The following is a 16,537-nucleotide window of genomic DNA, read 5'->3' on the forward strand; positions in this document are numbered from 1 at the left end:
GCAGCTTCAGAAATGCCCAGCGCCGATTCTGTGATCCCTGCATTGAATGCTGCAATGTCTGCTTTTGACTATCGGATGTGGTTACGATATGGGTCAGATGGTGATATCTGCCCATATTTATAAAATATTATGAATGCACCGAAGCAGTCTACCACTGCATGTCTAAAATTGCAGACCAGATAATTTAGAAAAACGAGCACAGTCTCAGGGCGAAAGTGAGCTCGTAGTGTCATGCGAGGCAACGCCATGCTGCCCCGTTAAGCTTGAGCTGTCGCAACTGCACTAATCCTGTACGCTTGCCGAAAATCCCTAACAAACAACCCTTCTTAGGCCAAAAGCAAGCTCGTGAACTTCCGTATGTAGTGTCATGCGAGGCAGTGCCATGCTGCCCGGTGAAGTTTTAGCTGATGGCTCTGTTTGGTGTACCTGTAATTTCTACATTCCAGGTTGGTGTTGTTTTAATCTGCCAGCGGCTGCCAGTAAAGCTTTCAGTCGAGCTCAATGCTGCTTAGCTACCGCAAACTTAACGTATTGTCGTGGTTATGCACAAATTTTATGTAAAGTGTGTTGCGCTGCACGGACATGGTCGGCGTCTCCGCTTTCTAAACATGCTTGACTGTCAACACCACAAGTGAGCTTGTTTTTCCTCAGCCAGTATGTTTAGAAATGCTTCTCAGAGAGAACGTTTCCCTACGCTAAATAAAAGGAGACACTTACCAGTCATTGAAGCGCATTGAGAAATCTTGTTAATGAAAAACGACATCATCAACACATCACAAACATATTCAGGTAAAGAATAACATTTTGAAGTAGGATTTTGATCAGACTGCATCCAAACCAGAGCTACCGGATCAGCTGTATCTGATTTTGCGGGTTGAAAGGGCGTAGTATATACGAGAACGTTGTTCTTGAGTTTATTCATTAGCATATATTCATTATAACTTCTTCAGCAAGTTACTGATGTCACAGTGAAGCTGCTTGCTTTCTCAGCCAGTGACGGGCATATATGCATTTTGGCTTAGGTGTGTGTGCGAATACCGGTAATTATTCAGGAAGTATGTTGCAGCTGGCAGTGCTTATTGCAGTGCGGCTCAGCTAGTTCTATATTCGGCGGCGTCGCCAACATCATGGCTCAAGACGACTACTGGTAGAAACTCCTAACTGCAAGGTACGACTTAACCCTCACATCATCTTACAAGAAACGCTGTGCGATCCAGTCAGTTCGTCACCTGTGCTGCATGCAAGTGGCCGGATGCGTGCCCTTCCAGTGCAAGCAAACTGCAATAATATCTAGAAGTCTATTAAAAAAGACAAGGATTACACGTCTAAAGGCAGGACCGTGAGATAGGCTATGCGTTGCCCAGCAGCGCTTAACTGCTATGAAAAATCGCTCACTAGGACGTGCGTTTTCTTCGAAAGCCCACTTTGCGTTGCTGTCCGTACCGGTGGTTGGCAAGCAGCTGGTGCTCACGACGCTCCTTTTGTATGTGTGCCGTCAGCTTGAAGAGGTAATGCTGTAGGGCTTAAGCTGCGTCCAATCTACCATTGCTATCATCAGCTCACAGCCGGATGCAAAGCCAAGAATTTTTCTCCTCACACAGTTTGTCCAATTAAGTCGGGAGAAAGGTGTATAAATGCTGAATATCTAGATACAAATGAGCATTGTGTACTCCGATCATTTAGAATCAACAGCTTTGTCAGGATATGATGAACAGTGGGATGATCACACCGTTAGAATTGCGCACATTATGATACTCGCTGCATTATTGCCTTGGTACAGAGCTACAACGTCTGTAAACAGAGCATGTTGCGTAATTTGACTTCTCTGGCTATTGCTAGACAAAATGGACGAACATTTCCTACGAACTGTAATACCGTCAGGGAAAAGCAGCTTATATGAAACCTAAAACGTTACCTAAAGGCGTTCCAAAAATGGGGCGTGGCGGTGAACAGTTACTGCGTGTTGCCAAAAGATCTGCGCGTAGATGTTTGGCCATGGGAGCAGCAAGTATGATAATGACTGGTCTGCACTCTGCATATTGCCAAGCTTGGATATTTTCGACTAGCCTTCAAAGCATCAAAAGCTCATTTGCACTCTTTGGGGGATACCAGGCGGCGTGCAAAGCAAAAGAAATTCTGCATTTGAGGCGTGTGGTTCCAAAGGGAAGGAGTTATTTCTTTGATCGAGAGCCGGACGTCATCGCCAATTGGGACTCTTTTGGTTCTGGCTTGTGTAAACGCAACAGGAGACGTTTTATAATGCTTGACAAGCAATTAGGAATTCAACGGAGTTTCTGGCTATCCCAACACTGAATTGGGGCCTTTATTCAGGATATGGCGATTTGAATGTCGCTGGTGTTTGACAGTCACTCGTTCTGCTAATCAGGAAGTAGGATTATTCTTGGAACCCTGTTGCTAGTGACTTCCCACTCTTTCGTACAGGCTGGATACCGTTAAAGTTTACAGTCAAGGGAAAGCTGCACAGAGCGCAGCTGGGATAGCAAATTTTAGGAGCCACTCAAACTCTCCGGGTAGAGTGGAGTTTGGAAACATCAAATCTTATTGTCCGTTGATAGGAAAACGAAGCCGTCGGTTTTCTTGTTGTAATTCTGGGTGTCGCATTAGCCGCAGTAGTTGTATTTTTCTCGGCGCACTCAGAGAGTGAGTCATCTTCTGGCTGTTCTCTAGCCGTCTTTTTTTTCTGCTTAACGCAGGGCTGGCGGATTTTGCGTACTAGAGTGGCTTGGAGTGCCTATTTTACTTTCCCAGTGCCAGCCCGCCCCGCCAGGTGGCTGATGCTGAAGGCTACCTGTATAGCACGTCTGACACATGCCATCAACTTGCTACACTGGAAATTGTGTGGGCTCGAGGCGGGACAAGTGACGTTTTTGTGAATGAGAGAAACGCATCTGCTATATGCATTCAGCAGTCATGACCGCAGCTTGTACGTCTTACGTTTGCTCTTCGTTTGCCTCTCGACAGAAAATCTCTGATGGCTGTGCTCGTATAAGCCGGGTTTCAAGTTCGGCAAAGATTCCGAACGATTTTGTGCAAATTTGTGCACTTTCTATATCATTCGATGTGAAAGGTTCGCCTAGCAGTATCTCAATTGACGGGCAGATTGAGTGCCTAGTTTTTGGAGAAGCCTGCCTATCAAACACTCTTGCGAAGAGTGAATTTAACCATTCGATGAAAAGACAGTTGAGCAAGCGCAAATTATGCATGCTGCGTTGAGCGCTGAATGGCATACCACTAATCAACACACAAGTGATCGCCAGGCGAAAGTTCTCGCAATAGATTGCCGTAAGTTGTATAATTAGGGAACTGGTTCATTCATTGGATACGACATTAGCTCAGAGCGCTGCTTGAAGCCTTTATTAAGGGTGGCGTAGTCTTCACATGCAGGGCTTTTAAAGTCCATATTATCTGCTTTCGTCAGAAAGTGCGTTTAGTATGATGAGATTAAGCAAATGGTTCTTCAAAAATGATCTGGTGCGATCTAAGCGCCTGTTCCTTGGCCAGACCAACGGCGCATTGCAAACTTCGCATGTACGTTTGCCCACCACAGGTGCTGTTCAAATGTGACCGGACTCAAACTTTTTGAAACTCTTATGAGCTCTTCATACCTTGTTGATACTTCATAACGATTTGACATGGGGCTTCTTGCTGTGGGGCAAGCTGTTCAGATCTGCGTCTCCGGGATTTTTCAGGCCGTGAGTCAACTGCTGCCAGTCTCAGCCGCTTTCCTACCTGTTGCCGACTGGGGATGCAGGCAGGAACGAGCTTCTGTCTGCTTCACAGATTTACGAGGAGGCTTCTTTATTCCAGCATACATGCAAATTATAGGAAGTTCCCCTGTTATACGTGAGATGGATTAAATAGATAGAGGACGATAAGCGCGGTCTGTTTCCTATCGAATTGTTACAATCATGGTCACAGCTAGTATGTGCCGCAGGCGTATCTTATTCGGGACTAGAATAGATTAGTCTAGTCGCAGGAATGTCCCAGAATCAGCGACCCGGTGTGTGAGAATAAGCGCGTGGGCATTGACATGATGAAGAAGGCAAGGGCTACACGCGGAGCCTTCCAGTTGCCAACGCGTATGTGTAGAAATGTCGACGGTATTCAAACCAGGATGTTCGTCATGACCCTCATATGGGCAAGCTTAGCAGCACGTGTACGGATCTCTTTTGCGTAGTTATTCCCAGGCCGCGTCATTCTTGCCTCTATAATGATCTTTTTTCGTCAGTAGGCTCTAGACAGGCTGAGAAATCAGCATGTGCTCGAGAAGCCACGGAGCGAAAAGGCCGAAGCGTTGGCTGCTGAGACCACCCCTGCAGGAGTGGTCTCGAAGCAGCGTTGCGCACTAGCCTCGCAGCTGCATCGAATGTTTCAACGTTGTTCTCCAGATAGTGCGTTTTGCATTTGTGTGTTTGCGCTGAAGAAGATATAAACGTGCGGAGTCGCATTCCTATCTAGGGAGCGCGTCTGTGGTTTTAATAACCCGCTCCAACTTCCATTTTGCGTGCCAGCGTCGACGACATCTGCTTGCTAAAGGCCTGGAGGCCGTGATCCAGTTACAGAATTCTGAAATGTAAGCATCTGAGCACGAGGGGAAACAGTTTCCGGTGGTTAGGGTATCTTTTTCCTGCTCGTCACATTCTATGGCTGTTCGTGAATATCTGATCATGCATTTGAACAGGTGGCAAGTTACAATCCGGAACTCGCGGCTGTAAAGGAGCTCGGTTCGAAACTGCCGTGCATGTGGTTTGGCAAACGGCTGCCTGCGCTCCACGTACAGAGGCGCAAAGGCCTTTGCCAACGGAATACAGAGAGGGGAGGTACTGAAGAACAAAGGTGGGTCGTTGGCTTGTTCATTTGGACGCCCGCTCAAGAAATCACAACGAGGTGGAGCCCTTTTGCATAATCTTGCATTAAAAAGCTTGTGGGTTACAGCACACGTCTCTGCAATCTTGGTCAACCGCAGTAATTACTTTCGATTGCAGTCTGGTTGTGTCGCATCCTTAGGGCTTATTTGACTGACGAAAAATGATGTTGCTTTCCGATGTACGCAAATGATGGAGCCAGATGCTAGGGTAGCAGTCGAGGTGGCGCATTGTACTTCATTCAAAGTATTTACTTTCTCACAGCATGTGCTTCTACCCCGAAACCTGCACTTGCTCATATCTGGCTTTCATATTCTGTCCTTTTAAGCTCGGGCAAGGCTTACGCACACTGAGGAGAAATGCTTTTGCTCGCACTTCATGAGTTCCAGGCAACGTTGAAATTGCATTTCAGCCACTGCCGATGTGCCCCGAACAATGCCGTCGCCTTAACCAAGTGCTCAGGTACTTACTCAATCGTTACTGTTGTCTTAAATGGTGCAACCTGAAGGCTGATCATTGCATATGGGGCCCTTAAACGGTGGCAGTGTAAAAGCTGTCAAATTACTAACAGGACGTTAGTCTCACTGCTCAGTGCACTCATATCACAAGAGCTTTCCGCGTTTGCATAATCTGCTATCCCGCTTATATCGTACTCATTCAATCAGGATTTTTGACTAGGCACATAGCAACCATTTTCGAGCAGGCTGCAGAAAATGGCAAAGTGCATCTCGTGTTCCGCCCCCTAGGGTGTCTAGGGGAGTGGTTCTTCGGGTGCTTCTCTAGGCGTGATCCCGTCATATACCAATTGGTACTGGATTAAACTAAGGATGTGCGCTTTTATATTCAAGACTAGTCGCTGTAGTCCTCTTATACGGTGTAGCTTGCCACCACATGTTGCTTATTGTTAGGTAGAATCGCACGTTTCAATGCATTATTGTGGTCGGTTCGAAAGGGCATCTTCTAGATTGGCACTTAGGAGCGTCTTAACCGAAAGCTCTTCACTGATAGGTCATTTTGGGAGCCTGAAACTGAGTAAGAGGGCCGTGTTTGCCTTTGCTCTTATATGTTTGATCCTTGAAGAGCTGCGCTTTTCTGCAAAAGGAAGTGAGCTTGGTGTTTCACTAGCGTAGGGTGTGGTGTTTCACTAGCGTAGGATGTGTACAGCAAGGCCGTCAATTCTGAAAAACACGGAACGATTCTTCTTCCATTTGCGCAGATAATTTGGCTGGACCACTGGCTTTACAACAATGGGCACCCACCACACGCTCATCTTGCTTGAAAGTTTTGAACACAGATCGTATGTTTGCAATGCATTTGTTCACCATAGATGTGCCTACGCTGTGCATATGGCAAGTAAACGTGCTATGCCTTGCATATGGCAAGTAAACGTGCTATGCCTTGGATAAAAAGGCAAGCTGACGTGCCGCACAGGTGTGTCTCCACGACGACACAGCCTTTTGTCTTCCAATAAAAGGAGGTGAGTTCACTTCTACTTCTCCAGGACGTGCAGGTTGCTTCGTGAAAAGCGATCTAGGCACAAAGTCATTCACTTTTTTTTAGAGAGCTTCCTGCCTACGAACTCGAGCAGAAAGTATGTCTTAAGGGGCGGATTCTTTTTTCTTACGAGCTAAGACAGTGCACACGGCCATATTTGCTAGGTTTACTTGAGAGCTTGTGTCGATTCCTACAAGACGTTCTTTTCCCGCTGAACTTCAATCGAGTTGTCCTGTGTGAACCGGCGCAGAAATCTTACTGAAACAGGTTCTTTTCGGGTAGTTCCTCTGTCTGCAGGCTGCTGAAGGACTAATGCATACTTGCCACCATGGTGAGCTTTGCGTTGCTGCTTTGTCATGCTCTAGTCAGAACAGTGCTGCGGTACGTTGATCAAAGCAAGTATGTCGGGGGATTGCCTTTACTGAATTATCTTCTGTTTTAGTCTGCAGATGTGGCGTGCCGAAGGGCGCCAAGCCTGTACATCTGAGCTGCAGCAGGGCTAGCTGGTGGCGCAGCCAAAAGCAGGCCCTGTGGCGGCTCAACTTTCTCAGAGAATATTTCTTGGCAGCAACACATGCCAGCGCGGGGCCGTTAACTGTCTCCTAAAGCGCGTTTAAGTTTTCAAAATTTACCCAAAGAGTTTTAAAAACGGGAAAAGCTGCGTGTAATCAATATAAACAGCAAGTGTGACTTAATTTTACTGCTAGACATTACTTCTTGTTATCACGCTTGCCAGTTTATGAGCCCGATCAAAAGTTGCTGCATGCAAGACTCAGTTGCATCCGTTGTGAATTTTCGTCTTATGAGCAGTTTTGTCGTAGGGCTTGTGCGAAGTGCAGAACTGACAACTGCTACGAAATAGTGAAAAGCACAAAGGAGGATATCAGGCGGACTTTAGCACAGTAGATGTGCCAAACTCTTGTTGCTGGTTCTTGCAGCAAGTGAGAATCTAAGTGATGGACATGCACTACTTTGTTTATTCATCTGAAGTAGATTTGAGCTTTGAAAAACTAACGGTTCGCTTCGTGACACCCATTGAAACTCCAAGCAGTCTTGCGGAATTTCGCAAGGGTTTTCATTTTTTAGGTTGTACGTTGTTTACTGCAGAGGCTAGAACATCACCTTCGTGTGGTATGTCCAACTCCTGAACCTTGAGGATCATCTTACCGTCTTAGCACATTTTGCACTCAAGGTAGCAATTTCTGGAGTTGCAGAGAATACGCATAGGTACAGACGCTTTAATCACTTTGCTAGCCAGAGAAATAATGACTTCATATGGTCTTCATGCACTGGAACATTCATGCCGGAGGAAATGCTAACCAAACGCCTGGTTGAAGTGTGTAAGGTTTCGTTATTCACCCATGCTGGAAGTTGAATATTACGTACCGCGCCTCCTTTCCTGAAGGAGCAAAAATCCTGTCTGCAGCAGCGGGTGGCTTTTGCAGCTTATTTAGGGGCAGCCTGCTGTTTACACGGCACTCCGCTCGTCGTGATCGAGACTTGCATGCAAAGGGCAAATTGTTTAGGCGAGTGGACGTCCCCGTGTTGCCTACCGGTTGTTGCACTGGCTTTTGTACGCCGTCTCCGATGCCAGCAGACGCAGTGACTCTGCATGGCGCGGCACTCTTCGGAGATATGCGCGACTCTGTACTTCCTCGTGACTGAGCTACAGGCTGTAAGTATTCACAGTAGCAAATGCTTCGCAAAGTGCACTTCATTCATTTTACCGCCAAATTCTGGTTCCCGTTCTACTGTTTAGGAGCAAAATACACTTGCCTGTAGTCAAACGGTTTATTAAGCTTGCCACTTACCATTTTGCCCTAATGCGTTGCTAACAAATCATTGGCAGGAATGACATGCTGAATTTATGGCACTTTTGCACATTCACTCGGTGTTTATGTAGAGCAGTGATGCCAAAATTTTATCCCGGGAACAGAGGGTGAGCGCTAGCTTTTACCAATATGTCTGCATGAAATGGGAGCTTAGCGCAAGAACTACCGAGAACGTTCTGTCAATGAATTGAAAACGGTTGCTGCCAAAGGCATGAAGCAGGCTACTGCCAGCTGCTCTCCTATCGACAAAATATAGATCGTACGTTCGTTGCTTCGTGAGGCTTGCACAAAGTATTTGGCAATGCTCCGGGGCACCCACCGAAGGGCCGTGACACTGCGCAAAAGTGCCATTCAGCCATGTTTCGAATTGCCATTGCATTCTGGTTTGGTCACAGATTGTGCGTGTTCTTGGTCGTCTCCACAGAGCGCCAAATAATCGCCGTGGTTTGTGCTTCTATTTGTGATTGCTTTGTTCTCTAGAAGAATTGAGTCGTAAAATCGCACTATATGTAGGAGGTGAGTCAATGTGTGTGTTTGTTTGCATATTGCATCAGCAAACAGGCAAGTGCAGGGGCAGCTGAGTTCTTTTGGTAACTAAATTTTGCGTGTCCTTCCCTTGTGTAATCCTAACATTAGGACGTGCGTTACAGGTTGAATGTACTTAAACGTCCAAAAGGGAGAGTATTCTTTTTCCACTACCAGCATTCTTGGGACGTAGGGCATCAGTGGGAATCATGCAGATGCCGATAGCGCTGCGTGAAGGCGCATCTTTAGTTTCATCTCTAAGACTAGATCACCGTACGCCCAGGTCGTGCGTACTTTACACAGGAACAGGCAGCGATCCTAGTCAAGAAACAGCAGCTCTCAGAGAAAGGTTGCATTCATGGTGCCTTTCAAAGTCTCTTACGAGATCGCGAAACGCTTGGAGTTGAGCGAATTTCATATTGGGCAATCGGCTGAGAGTTAGCTTACGGCGGCTTTCCTTTAGTTAGCGCTTCAAGCAGTCTGAACAGAGAAACGGAACAGCGCGTATCATCTTGCAGAATGTGCGTTTCACCCGTATTCGCATGTGCTGTAGTTGCACCCAGAGGCTGTATATATAGTGCAGTCGGCAAACTACAGCAGGCTTGTCTGCTGCACAGTCTATCCTGTCTAGGGGGTACAGCGAGCGCACTCTGCGTTCCTGCCTTTCTATGCAAGTATACGCCGTCTACTTTTTGTGGCGCCATCTTTAATACCCAAATCACAACTTTCCCAGGGTGCGGAAATATCTGGAAAGCGGTTAGATGCCTTTGGAGCTTGTTTGAACCACAGCCCTCTATAGAAGGGCCATTGTTGGTGGCTTCCAGACGTTCCTTATTTTGAGGGCAGAAAGTGAGTAGCAAATAGCCAAAGATCACATTCGGCATACTCCATTACTTCGTGTCATTACTGAAGTTTTGCCCAAAGTGATGCAGCAGATGTAAAGGGACTTTATCCAAAGCGAAATACCGACTAGCCTGTTCGCTCCTAAAAGATCGTGGGTATATAATTAAGCGTTTTGCAAACGAAGGCTACACGGCGAGCGTCTTGCTTTAGTGCGACGCATTGCGCAAAGTGTGGCTCGAACGTGAGCATGCTCAGGCTCAACAATATCGTCCCTCAAGATGGGCAAACGCACGTAACTGCGCGAAGTCGCACTAGAACTACCCACTGCGCTGGGTTTGCAAACTTTCGCACCGGCTTTATGCAACCACTTCAAAGTCCTACAGTGCTGAATTAGTATGCATTGCATTGGTGGAATTTCGCTCGCAAACTACGTAGAAGCCCAAGGGAGAAGACTTTGAAGGAGGCTTTTATTCGAATTGTATCTCGGCGAAAGTTAAATGCTGGGGAGTCGTAGATACGGACAGAGGGATCAGCGCTATAAACTAGCATTGTGTGACTGCAAGGTGGCGTGCTTGAAAATGCTACTGCGTTGTCACGCCTTCACGGTATAGCCAATGCGCCGCAGGAGAAAATGCATCAAGTGTACTTTCTGCCTTGGCATGCCTCTTTAGTTGGCGTGGATGGTGTTTTTTCAATCCTTCCGTGTCCATAGCAAGTAAGTTTCTGCTAACTTCTATGTTGAGGTGCTGGCGCTGTTATTGTTATAGTAGGGCCCTGTGGCATTCTTAGCGTATTGCAGAACACCCATGCTACAAATAACGAATTTTTCCAACTCATACTCTTCATAGGTAGAAATTACGGGGCTCTGCTTTAGAGTGTGGCTGAGGCTACAGCTTCGGTGAGCGTTTTTTCAACACCTCGTGTTGTAAGGCTCAGCGTGTGGAAAATGCGATACTTTCAGTAAGACTGATTCGCTTCGTTTTGCGTGGTTATTCTTGGTTGCGATCCAGAAAGTGCGTGTGCATCACAATGGCGAGAATTGCAGAGGCTTGCAGATTCCCGTAGGCTACGTGCTCTGCTGCCTCTGTACATTGTAGTCTGTCCATGCTTTCTGTTTGCCGCACCAAGAATCACTTTCCCGCGTGCATGCAGTGCGCTGTGAGCATAGCTCTCCTTTATATATCAAATGCCTGCCCTTGCGGATAATTTAGGCTTAGTGTCTGCCTGTCACGCTGCGGTGCGAACTTGTGTACGAGCTAATTCGCTGATGTACTGCATTTACCACCAAGCCAGCCGGATTTATATTGTTATTTGTCATGTTTAGAAACGCCATTACGATTGCAAATCTCGTTTTCATGTTTTGCAGAGGCGTTACCTTGGGGACATTCAGCAGAGTGGCACATTGACGGCTGAATTATTTCGTAAGAGCGTACGTTTCCTCGCATTTTAGGCTGTGCTTCACGTCGGCAGCGCCGTCGGTATGAACAGTTTCTTATCTGGACGCCACGGACATTGCGCATTTTTGGCTTCTGTGGTCCACTTCATGCTAGGCTTGAGGTTCCTGAAGTACCCATTGCGCTGCAGTGCTCTGATCTCCTCAAGAAGTGCATTTTGCAAGCATATCTCCCATCTGTTTGTAGGTCGGTTTCTACCTGCAAGACATGCTTTTAATGACGCTTCAGATGCATTTGTGCCAGAGGGACCTCGTAAAACGTTTTGAATAAGATTAAGTCGGGCTAGCTCTTCAACAAGGGCATTAATATTAGCGGCACAAGGTCGTGGATGCCGAAGAAGGTGTAGCCACGATACAGAGTCCCTGGTGCTAATCGCCTGATACCTGAGCCTCTGAAGTTAGTTATACATTGTAAACATCGTGGCACTCGTAGGAGTCACAGTTGTCTTTTCAAGTTTGTTGGCACACAACTGCACGCACCAGCGCGGGACGCTCTTCATGCCTGTGTTACAGTTGGTACGGTGTTACTTCAGCAGACAGCATGCCACAGTCATTTTTTCCTCTTTTCAGGTTGTATACCCGAACGCTAAGTTACGCGACTCGTTCCTCGGTTTGTAGTGCGTTGTTTGACGAAGGCTTTATACATGTAGAAGCGCTTCGGGGATGCCCACTGCATGCTATAAATATAGTTCACGTGACCAGCTTGTAAGCCAACTCTCTCATCGCCTCGTCTTAGTTTGCATTCTTAGTGTGAAACGCAAGGAAAGCGGCGGTCCAGCCGTTTGCAGCCTTGAGCTACCAGCTGACTCCATAACATTTTTGTCGGCACGACAATTAGAAGTATATCTTGGGTGACTCTTGGCAGTGTGGCGGCATGTCCCCAGCCTTTGTTTCCGAATGATCAGCACTGGCCGCAACAGCTCCTTGCAGGCCATGCTGAGACAAGCAGCTGTAAAGCAAAGAATCTAAGTATTTTTTTCTCCAGAGAGTAAGCTAGTTGAACTTGACCTTAGCATACAGAAAACGGCTGCGCATTGCTTCATCCCCCAAAGGTCTGGACAGTACGTGCCTCAACGGTCGTTCCACATATATTGCACTGCTGCTTACACGGGAGCAATGCCGTTGGACATCTAGCTGAGGGCATTCTAGTTTCACGGTTTGCATTGGCTGTTTTCTCACAATTTGCTTGCTCCTGCGCGTCTGTCTCATGCCATATACAGATTGTGGGTTGCTGTTCTGAGTCAACACCAAGTGGCCGTGAAACATCAGACTTTCCTTCATGTGCATCGCATGGGGGAAAGTCTGAACTCGTGAGCCTCGCTCCCTACACTTAAAAAGGCATGCTAAATGCAGATAGCAGTGCAGCTGTGGCCGCGTTGCTGACTCGCCTATTCTGTTCCAACATGAATAACGCTTGTAACTGTCGAACAGTACGCTGTGATCTTGCTGTATACTACTTCAATGGCAGCTCATTTTGGCTAAACTTTCCTGTGCATTGCCTGCGCCCATAGGCTTCATTAAGTGTAATACGCCAAGGCGTGGCATCTTCATAATTCGCTGCAAGCAAATATAAACTACGTGACAAGCATACTTTGAGCGCCGTTTTGTAGAGATACAAACGTGCTTCATCGGGAAGCCGTCCTCCTTCGTGCCCACCAGTGGTTCTTCGACGTGTGCATGCCAGGGGTTTTGATGAACAAGCTCTTAGTTTCCAGGACGAACTGGAATTGCATTGCATCTACATGCTACTTCACTGCTGATGTATTTTGTGTACGACGGATGCCAACGCGTAATCCGGGCTACCACCTGCTTCAGAGATGTGCTTTGGAGTCGACTTGTGCCTAATGCAAGAGCTCTGGCATTCCTCTCAGAAAGTGCGCACTCTCCATCTTTTGTTCTTAATTTTTGATGCAACACAACTGAAGTTCAAACGGATCTCTGTGTCTTGATGCAACGAAATATATGGATAAACGAAGCCACTTTGAGGTTTCATATAGGGGTTAAAACTGCGTCGACCACACTTCTCCTTTAGACTGAGCATCTCAGTGGGAAGAGACAAAGTTCCGGCCTCCACACACCAGAGTATGAGTGCATTTAAATATAGAGAGCGAAGGACACGCATTTTAGGCATTGTGGGCCAATAAACCATCGAAATGTGGGAGCGGTCGCTTCTGGGGCTTTCGAATGGTACACTAAACTCAGCCACAAGGGATGCATTCTCGTGATTTTTTACGTTGTCCTTTCTTATGCCCGAGCCAAGTGTCGACGTTACGTTAGTTTGTACTCTACAAGCGCTACAAGAGCAGTGGAATTGTTGATTTGGTGATTCATCAAATGGTAAGCACGTCATGTACAAGTATCAAAGCGTGGAACACACTCCGTTTCCACATGATCTGTCGCCAAACATATAATTAAAGCTGCACTTGCAAGGGTCTTATCTCTGTCCTCAGAAAGTATGCGTTTTCTCTGTTATTGTTAAGGGGTTTGGGTTCAGCTCACATTACGAGATTCGCCCGAGTAAATTTGAACTGCTACATATCCCAGCATTTTAGACGCCCAAATATATTCGTTCAATAGATGTTACATTCATCATCATTTGTGATAATGCCTTCAAAGTTAGGACACAATAACCAGAAAACGGAGGGGACACTTGTACTCTGGACTGCTAATGGCGTGCAGCCCGTGAGCTGGCTTTTCTCATCCATGCATCCCCCAGAAGTGGAATATAAGTGGCACAGAGCAGCACCCAAGTATCTGCAGTGCTTGTCACAAGCGTTCAGTGACTGCGACCTTGTTAGTGGCCAAATGGAGAATGCTCGTCGCGACGGTGATATAACGTAACCTACCACTGTGAAGCAAAAATGCCAAAATAACTGTAAAGAATAATCATCCTCATGCTAGTAATCGATAAGCAGAAAGCCAAAGCTTGGGGTCCATTAGTACTTTATTAAGGCTTTGGAGCAGGATCATACGCTTAGCATGGCCTCACCGGCGTTTCTCATGAAAATACAGTCAGTTGGTACGCAGCCTGAGTCCTTACTGTAAATGGTTAAAAAGTGCGGCAGATGCACCTCATGGTAGTGTAATGCAGTTGGTGAACTCCTTTGGTGGTATTGCTACCACCAAAGGAGTTCACCAACTGCCTGCAGCCCTACGCACTTATATTTTACATTGAAAGGACTGGCGTCATACAGCCGACATCCCACAATACCTCCATATCTTCTACTGGCTAGGCCTTACCCACGCGTCGTCAAAACCTGCTTTTGCGTAAGAACAACGGTAAGAATAAAAGTCCATCCGATGGAATGCAATACGACGCCACACCGGTTGCATCTCACGTGCGTGGTTGCTTGAATGCAGACTATATTTTTCCCCCTCAGTTCCTCTTTTCTGCATTGATCAAGGCTTAAATGCAATTCGGTTTTGTTTCTGAGGTGACAGGACACAAATGTATCCACAGTTTGTGTTAGCAGTGTAAGCACCTTGCGTGGTTGCTAAGCGTGATTGGAGCATGCTGTTCATGATTCATGTGGATGTGTTTTGCTAGTCAAGGAGGTTAATATAATACAGTATGACACTAAACCCAAATTTTCTGCCTGCCGAGAATGCTACCCAGACAGTCCGTTCGGAAACATATATTCTACAAAAGGTATGTAGAACAGCTTCCGCTGTCGCGCTTGAGGCAGTGACCTACTAATGCTTACCCGCAAAGAGGGCCTTCTTCTAGAAGAAAGATGTCCACGCTTTGCTCTAGTTTTCCTCTCAAAGATCAGCGCATAGCTGACCTGGTTTTCTCTCCTGTGATTGCGGAGAAAGCAACTCCTCACTGCAGCTAGAGCCCCAAAACCAGTCGCAAACTGTTCGATTGCCGACGGCCATCACACTTATAACGTTGGCTTTTTGAATAGGCAACAGCTTCCGCGTGGTCACCCTACCCGGGGCCCATTCCTTCCAGCCGCAGGGATGACGGAACCCAACAGCACAAGCATGGCAAGAGCGGACGAACACAGGGAGCCGCCTCTACATTATCTTCCGTCAGTTCAGTGCATCTGCTTGTATTTTTTGGCGGGACTTTTATAATTTGTCCAAAATATGGCATTTTCGTTGAGGGGCACGTTTGAGGTAGAACTGTAGAAATAACGCAAATATTTCAAGCAGCTGTAGACGCATTTTCTACCCTGGACAAATATTAGATGTCGCCTTTACTTTGGGCAGCGCCTTCAGCCATGTACGCGTTCAACAGCAGTGAGAAACCATGTTGGCCAAAAGCCCACTCTAGTTTGCTCAAAGAGTGCTTTTGCATGTTGTTCTCAAGTAAACAGGTGGCATTGCTTACCATTTTACGCCATATACAACCAAGCCGATACAAGGAGTATCTACAATTTGCGCAAGCAATGTCTGTATCCCACTACGGGAAACGTGAAGAAATCACACAAAAAGATTTCTGAAAACGCAGTAAACTCCGGGAATCGACACTTCTTCTTAGCAACAATAACGTTCGGACGTAACGAAAGTCTTTTAGTTACAGGAAGGCACGGGGAACTTGGCAACCGCAATATGGAAAAGAATTGATTTATTTGCGTATGAGAATCGAAGACACCATGCGGGACAAAGCGCCGATCAGCACAGTGAACACGCCACTGACATACAAGTGCCCATTAGCACAGTGAATAGGCCACTCAAAATCTACATGAAGTGCAGCCCGAGCACTGGCCTCGCTGTTCTTAGATTGGATACAGCAAGGTAGGAGTAAGGTTCCAAAAGGGAGCACACCTACACCGCTGGAGCAGACAAGATGAAATACATTATTTTGAATGTTTCAAGAAGGACGTGTTTACAACACATTACTGAGTTTGAAGGGGTGAGTGACTCCAGTGGTAAGTGAGTCACGACTAATGAAGTTTCGGGAACAAACAAACCCGATATGGTAGATGTGCTGCGCGAACGAATTGCTGCCAATTCTTCTAATGCAAACTCTGTGCCCTCCCAATGCAAGCTACATACGCTTCACGAGGTCGCCCTGAAGAGAAAGATAGAAACACGTTGGATGCAAAAGCTTTCGGTGCGAAATCCTCTCGCCAAGGCATCCTGCCTTTTGAACACTGCTGTATTTCCCTTAGATTCTAACTGCGCATGCGGCTAAACCGAAAACAAAGTTCATCCTGGCTGTGCAGAGGGTATATCGGCCCTTCAGAGTCTTCAGAGTCTTGCGTTTCAAGAATAGCCCTTTGGATTTTATTACCGGCCTGTCTCCTTCTATGAGTAGTAAAGCTGACTTGCACTAAACGGGGAAACCCTGTTCTGTGGCTTGTCAAGAAGCGTCAACAACTTCGTTAGTCCACACCTCCCTCACCTAATGAAGCTCATCAAGGAGATGTGCTAGATACACTCAATCCCACATGTTCAAGCTTGCCCTTTTCCTCAATTGAATAATATGCTTTGCCAGAAATCCGGAGAGATCGTCTTAAGAATTGTGTGGGACTCATCTTTGCTGTTCTTTCGGA

Source organism: Eimeria necatrix, genomic scaffold (assembly GCF_000499385.1).
Source record: "Eimeria necatrix Houghton genomic scaffold, Enh_scaff121, whole genome shotgun sequence".
Classification (NCBI taxonomy): Eukaryota; Apicomplexa; class Conoidasida; order Eucoccidiorida; family Eimeriidae; genus Eimeria; species Eimeria necatrix.